We start from the raw sequence: 6,038 nt of genomic DNA, 5'->3' as shown, positions 1-6,038 counted from the left end.
GTGACCATATGTTTCTGCTGACGTGATAGAATCCGACTTTCAAATTGTGTTTTCTTCCGACTGCGGTGAGTCTTGTTCATTTCGAGAACTGTTTCACAGGGTATGTGCGTGCTTCTCTTATCCTCCTTCGGGTAACTTAGTGTAGATTTGGTGGCTTTTTCTGGCGTAAGTTTGGAGGACTCCCCTTATCTGTGCTCAGATATCAGTTTCTTTGAAACCCCTTGTGATCCACGTTCAAGAAGATTTCCAGCATCTCCGGTATTTCAAATGGAAGGAGCCACCGTGTGTAGCAGAACCATCTCTACTTTGAGCAAATGTTTCCTAACATTTTGTTGTTCAGTTCTCTCTTTATTTGTACCCTCTGGCTTCTTTTACCCCCCACCCCCATAAATATTAGCTTCATTATTTTTAAAAAACCTTTATTTTGCTTTGGAGTACCGCCAATTAACAAACAATGCTGTGATGGCTTCAGGCAGACAGCCAAGGGACTCAGGCATACATGGACACGTATCCCTTCTCCCCAAAACTCCCCTCCCATCCAGGCTGCCACGTGACATTGAGCAGACTTCCCTGTGCTGTCCAGCAGGTCCTTGCTGGTTCTCCATGGTAAATACAGCCGTGTGTCCGTGTCCATCCCAGACTCCCTGACTATCCCTTCCCCCATCCTTCCCCCTGGAAACCATAAGGTTATTACAGAGTATTGAGCAGAGTTCCCTGGGCTGTCCAGCAGGTCCTTGCTGGTTCTCCACGTTAAATACAGCAGTGTGTCCATGTCCATCCCAGACTCCCTGACTATCCCTTCCCCCATCCTTCCCCCTGGTGACCATGAGGTTATTACAGAGTATTGAGCAGAGTTCCCTGTGCTGTCCAGCAGGTCCTTGCTGGTTCTCCATGGTAAATCCAGCAGTGTGTCCATGTCCATCCCAGACTCCCTGACTATCCCTTCCCCCATCCTTCCCCCTGGTGACCATAATGTTATTACAGAGTATTGAGCAGAGTTCCCTGTGCTGTCCAGCAGGTCCTTGCTGGTTCTCCATGTTAAATACAGCAGTGTGTCCATGTCCATCCCAGACTCCGTAACTATCCCTTCCCCCATCCTTCCCCCTGGTGACCATAAGCTCCTTCTCTAAGTCTCTGAGTCCGTTTCTGTCTTCTAAGTTCATTTGTACCATTTCATTTTAGATTCCACACATAAGGGATGCCACACCACATTTCTCCTTCTCTGACTTAATTCACTCAGTGTGACACTCTCTAGGTCCAGCCATGTCTCTGCAAATGGCATTAACCATCTGGCTTCTTAGAAAAACTCCTTTGAAAGTGAAAGTATTAGTCACTCAGTCCTGTCCGACTCTCTGCGACCCCCATGGACTGTAGCTCCCCAGGCTCCTCTGTCCATGGGATTCTCCAGGCAAGAACACTGGAGTGGGCTGCCATGCCCTCCTCCAGGGGATCTTCCCGACCCGGGGATCGAACCCGTGTCTCCTGAGTCTCCAACATTGCGGGCAGATCTTGACCACTGAGCCACCTGCGAAGCCCATACGTCTGGAAACAGTCACCATCTGCCATGTGGTTTTAGAATAAGCGTTAGTCTCGGTGGGGGTAATTCAGTGCCTTTTCTGTTTTCTTCCTTTGAAATTAAAAAACTTTTTTTTCAACTTTTGGCTGCTGCGAGTCTTCGTTGCAGTGCTCAGCCTTGCTCTAGTTGTGGCACTTGGGATGTCTAGCTGTTCCACGGCATGGAGCATCTTAGTTCCCCGAGCAGGGATGGAACCTGCGTCCTCTCCATTAGAGACCGCTAACCACGGGGCCACCCTCTTGCTTTCCTTGGAGACACAATGTGCTCAAACGCAAGTTCTGTCTCAGCCACAAGAAGCCCATTCTCGTGGGTGAAAAGTCTCGTGAGATTTCCTAGCAAAGAAGATGCAGCGAAAAGTGAAAACAGGATCAAGGTGTCCAAGTGCCAGCCCCATCCCGTGAGCACTGATGTGCAGGTCAGACTCTAGAGGGAATAATAGAATCAGCTTGTCTGATTTCACGTCACACGCTATTCTGGGCCTGGGTGTTGACAGGCTTCAGTGGGTGTGGGCTGGCGTCCGCCCAAGTCCCGTCTTCCTAACGGAGGCTTGTCCCCCAGAGTTCCAAATATAAACGCGGCGTGTTCTCCGGAATCCAGCGTAACTGTGAGCACAGCTGCGCCTCGCAGCCGTCTGTCCTTTTTCCTGGCCACCTCCCTCCCTCCCCCCTTCTAGAACAGGTGTGTGGCAAAGATAACTGCCTGTCCACAAATAGCTGGGGCTCCATAAATGGCCCATGGATGGACAGATGTCCCAAACTCCCCTCAACTCGAAATAAAACCAGTGCTTGGATGTGATGCTTTTGAACTGTGGTGTTGGAGAAGACCCTTGAGAGTCCCTTGGACGGCAAGGAGATCCAACCAGTCCATCCTAAAGGAAATCAGTCCTGAATACTCATTGGAAGGGCTGATGCTGAAGATGAAACTCCAACATTTTGGCCACCTGATACGAAGAGCTGACTCCTTGGAAAAGACCCTGATGCTGGGAGAGATGGAAGGCAGGAGGAGAAGGGGACGGCAGAGGATGAGATGGTTGGATGGCATCACCAACTTGATGGACATGAGTTTTAGCAAGCTCCGGGAGTTGGTGATGGACAGGGAGGCCTGGCGTGCTGCAGTCCATGGGGTCGCAGAGTCGGACATGACTGACCGACTGAACAACAGCTTGGACTGACAAACAGAACATTTTGCCACTGGAGTGGAGGGCTGGGGGCACCATCTGGCTCTTTCACCTTTGGCTCTAAACCAAAGGGGCATTAATTAGAGAGATGAGACCACTGCAATTGTGGCCAAGGGCACTATCTCGCCCACCTCCTCTGCTCAGACTTTTGTTCTCTCTCTCTCTGTTTCCCATATCCACTTCCAACACCTTACAAAGTATGACTTTCAACTGCTTATTGCCTGGCTTCTCCCCACCTCCCCGCCTAGAATATACATTTGTTAAAAGCACAGATGTGTCTGTAACTCCTAGAACCACGAGTGGCAAACAGCAGCGAAGTGAAAGTCGCTCAGTCGCCTCCGACTCTCTGCCACTCCCTGGACTGTAGCCCCGCCCCACCAGGCTCCTCTGTCCTTGGGATTCTCCAGGCAAGAATCCCGGAGTGGGTTGCCATGTCGTCCTCCAGGAGATCTTCCCGACCCAGGGATCGAACCCGTGTCTCCTGAGTTTCCTGCATTGCAGGCAGAGTCTTTACTGCTGAGCCACCGGGGAAGCCCTAAAATATGGATATATAATTGCAATCATGGTGCACACACAGAAGTAAGCGCATATATATATACACACTGCGGAATTTGTTCTCATTCTCCTGCTTGCCTGTCAAGGTTACTCACAAGGCATTCATCACAAAAATGTGGCAAGCAACTCAGCCGGGTTGGTGTATTTTTCTAGCTGCTGGGCTTGAACTATGTCTCACAAAGTGCCCTGTAACTTGCCAACAACAATGCATCTGATGTAGCAACCAAAGACTCATTTTCTCCAAACAACGTCTTGGGAGAATGCAGCCTCGGTTTTGCAATCGGCAAACATCCTTTGTGAGGGACCCGGGAGGAGAGACCGCCTTGGGCTCACGGCACCCACAGGTCACCTGGCTTCATGGATAGCGCCCCCAACCTGCAAAGGAACCCAGCCACGCCCATGGCAGGATGTCTGCTCGGGGTTTAAAAATGGACCTAGCTTTTGCCCGGAGATCCAGGAGGATTGCCTGTGGCTGACCGCCTTCTGCTCTGCTTGCTGCTGTTCACTCAGCCGTGTCTGACTCTTTGTGACCCTGTGGACTGCAGCACGCCAGGCCTCCCTGTCCATCACCGTCTCCCAGAGTTTACCCAAACTCACGTCCATGGAGTCGGTGATGCCATCCAATCACCTCATCCTCTGTCGTCCCCTTCTCCCGCCTTCAATCTTTCCCAGCATCGGGGTCTTTTCCATGAAGTCAGCTCTACACATCAGGGGGCCAATGTTCTGGAGCTTCAGCTTCAGCCTCAGTCCTTCCAATGACTATCCAGGGTTAATTTCCTCTAGGATGGACTACATACCTCTGCCATAACAAGGAATGAAATTGTGCCATTTGCAGAGATGTGGATGCACCCAGAGACTGTCTATACAGAGTGAAGTAAGTCTGAAAGACAAACATCGTATGCTAATGCGTATATGTGGAATCCAGAAAAAGGGCATAGATGAACGTATTTGCAAAGCAGAAATCGAGCGTGGGATAAAGTGTGAAATTGAGACTGATGCATACACACTGGGCATCCCTGGGGGCTCAGACGGTAAACAATCTGCCTGCACCGTGGGAGACCTGGGTTTGAACCCGGGGTCAGGAAGACCCCCTGGAGGAGGGCATGGCAACCCACTCCAGTGTTCTTGCCTGGAGAGTCCCATGGACAGAGGAGCCTGGCGGGCTACAGTCCATGGGGTCGCAGAGAGTTAGACACGACTGAAGCAGCTCAGTACACTCGCTGGCAATATGAAACAAACAGGGCAACTGGAAAAAAGAACAGACACAAACATCTCTAGAGTTTCCCTGAGTTGCTGTCTCTGGCTCCCACCTACTTCCCCCGCGCCCTAGCCACAGGGCGCTCCAGCCATCCCAAGCCCACAAGTCAGCAATCAGAACCCACCAGGGGGAGGGAAGCTTGTTGACATAGGGTACTGGCCCCAGTACGCAGTTTGCTGAGGCTAGGGGTATCATGAGACCTGGGAGTGTTTGTCAGAAGGTCCCAGAAGATGCTGTGACCCGTGGAAGCAAAAGCTGGGGGACGAGCGAACCGCAGGTTAGGGTGTCCGGCTCCCGTGGGTGGGAGGGGGTGGTCTCTACTTCCTCCAAACCTATCAACCCGCCTCGTGGTGTTTCCTGGATCTCCCGAGGGTTGGGTAGAATGTGGAATTCCTTGGATGCTTTATGAGCTGGAAACCGCCGCCTCCTCCAGGACTGCGTTTGCACTTGGCCTGGAAGGGTCTCATTTTCTCCCCCAAGGCAGGAGAAAGTGCCAGGAACTACCCCCCAACCCCTTCCCCAACCTGGAATGCGGCTTCTTTAACCCTCTCCTTCCCTCTGGGCCATGCACTCAGGCATCCATGAATTATCAATTCACTCACTCACCCACTCCAGCAGACCAGCGCGCATTCACGAATTCACACACTCACCCCTTCTTGCAGGCATTCATTCATTCATTCAGGAAGGCATGCACACGGGAACTCATTCAGTAATTCACTGAGGCATGCACACGGGAACTCATTCATTCATTCTCTCAGGCAGGCACACGGGGACTCATTCATGCATTCACTCAGGCATGCACGTGAGAACTCATTCATTCACTCAGGTAGGCACACGGGGACTCATTCATTCATTCACTCAGGCATGCAGGTGAGAACTCATTCATTCACTCAGGCAGGCACAAGGGGACTCATTCATTCATTCACTCAGGCATGCACGTGGGAACTCATTCATTCAGTCACTCAGGCATGCACATAGGAACTCACTAATTCACTGAGGCATGCACACAGGGACTCAGTCATTCATTCACTCAGGCAGGCACATGGGGACTCATTCATTCATTCACTCAGGCATGCACGTGAGAACTCATTCATTCACTCAGGCAGGCACAAGGGGACTCATTCATTCATTCACTCAGGCATGCACGTGAGAACTCATTCATTCACTCAGGCAGGCATACGGGGACTCATTCATTCATTCACTCAGGCATGCACGTGGGAACTCATTCATTCAGTCACTCAGGCATGCACATAGGAACTCATTAATTCACTGAGGCATGCACACAGGGACTCAGTCATTCATTCACTCAGGCACACACACAGGAACTCATTCATTCATTCACTCGGACATGCACACAGGAACTCATTCATTCATTCACTCAAGCTTGCACGTGGGAACTCATTCATTCACTCAGGCAGGCACACGGGGACTCACTCATTCATTCACTCAGGCATGCAGACAGGAACTCACTC

Source organism: Cervus elaphus, chromosome X, assembly GCF_910594005.1.
Source record: "Cervus elaphus chromosome X, mCerEla1.1, whole genome shotgun sequence".
Classification (NCBI taxonomy): Eukaryota; Metazoa; Chordata; class Mammalia; order Artiodactyla; family Cervidae; genus Cervus; species Cervus elaphus.
This window is presented reverse-complemented; position numbering follows the sequence as displayed.